Raw genomic sequence first — 1,675 nt, 5'->3', positions numbered from 1 at the left:
GTAGCAGGGGTGGGACCGAGTCCCTGCCGCAGCATCGCTTCCCACCCGCGACCCGCAGCGTCTCGCCAGCCTCCTCGGGAGGTGCCCCCAGCGTCCCCTCTCTGCCTCCTCCTCCAGCTTCTCAACCCTGGGCCTCCCAGCCAACGTCCTCCCCGGCTGGGGACTGCACCCGCTGAACACTCGTGGACTGAGTGAAGGAGCTTCCCCGTCAACCGCTACTTCTCCCCATCACCTTTTTCTCCATCTTTTTTTATCCTTAGAACCGGCTGCTCCAGCTCCATAACGCCTAACTTGACCTAGGTCTCTCAGAGGATCCCCCTGCCACCCCACCCCTCACCCTTGACACCAGAGTCTGGGAAGAAGAAAATGAAAACTCAGCAAGCTCGCACCTGGGACTAACTTTGTCGAATGCACTTGGCCCAGCGGTTGGAAGGACAGTCCTACCAGCTCAGCCCATGAACCTCCTTTAGCTCCGGGTCCAGGGCCAGCAGCAGCACGGGCTGGCGGGGGGGGCATCCAGTTGTGCTCTCAGGGGGCCTGTGACATTTCCCGGAGCACCTGGACTCTGGCCCGTGGCCCAGGACACCACACTCTCCCCCATCTGTGGGTGAGGCAGCCAGAGGCTTCGCTACCTCTCCTCCTGAGGACAAAGGTGAGGAGAGTTTCTGACCACGTGTAGCTGAGAAGCCCCGGCCCCTGCGAGGGTCCATTCATGGGTGCGGTCTGTGTGTAGGAGGTGAGCAAAGGGGAGTGGTGCTTATGGACAGCGTGAGGGCGGGGACAGGAAGGGACGCAGAGACCAAGGTGATGCCAACTGGAGGGTGCAGGACACAGGCACTGCTGGGAATGTGTCCTCATCTTTGCTTAGATCGCTGGACATATGGAAAATTTAACTCTGTCTGTAGCCCAGAAAGAATGCCAAGCTTGATAAAAAAGACCACGTGCATGACCCCAGTGCAGGTTCTTCTGCTCGGCCACTGGATCCGTCCTCAAAAGCTCCCCCACTGCAATACGCGCATGCGCAACGCGCACACACCGACACACCTACACAGAGGCGGGGGAGAGGAGTCTGCCCCAGTAGTGGGGACTGGGTGTGGCAAAGCCGCTTGCCTTGCTGCCACTTTCTCCCTTACATGTGCAGTTTGTCTCTCTGTCTCCCCTGTATTCCAGGGGCTGAGCTCTTCCCTTCTCTCTTCAAGGGGAATCAGTGAGAGGGAGTTAAACAGAGGAGACAGGCCAGGAGCCAGGGTCTTTCCTGAGGGTCTGGTGTGTAGAGGAGAGGACAAGAACCAGCTGTAGCCTCTGAGACCAGCCAGGCTACGCAGCAATGGGGACACAGGGCCAGAGGCGTAGCTATTGCCCCAGGGCAAGGGGAAATTTGCAGAGAGGAAGTTGAGTCTAGAGTGTTAGGCTGAGAACAAACTAACCTTCAAAAGAGACTTGGGAAGTGTAGCGTCTTTAAGTTTTCACCCTGAAGTTTCGATAATTTGAGTCTATAAAGCAAACTGGTAACAGACAGATTAACAGGGGAGAAAAGCACTGACCTACAAAAAGGGACGTGGGGGCCATGGGAGTGTGACTGTCTGCATCCTGCACAGGAGGGGAAGGCAGGAGATAGGGAAAGGGCCGGGGGGGGGGGGGGGGGATGGGCTTCCAGGGGGGGGGGGGGGGGGGG

This window comes from Galeopterus variegatus, unplaced genomic scaffold (assembly GCF_000696425.1).
Source record: "Galeopterus variegatus unplaced genomic scaffold, G_variegatus-3.0.2 Scaffold4015, whole genome shotgun sequence".
Classification (NCBI taxonomy): domain Eukaryota; kingdom Metazoa; phylum Chordata; class Mammalia; order Dermoptera; family Cynocephalidae; genus Galeopterus; species Galeopterus variegatus.
The sequence above is the reverse complement of the archived record's forward strand: the minus strand, read 5'-3'. Positions refer to the sequence as shown.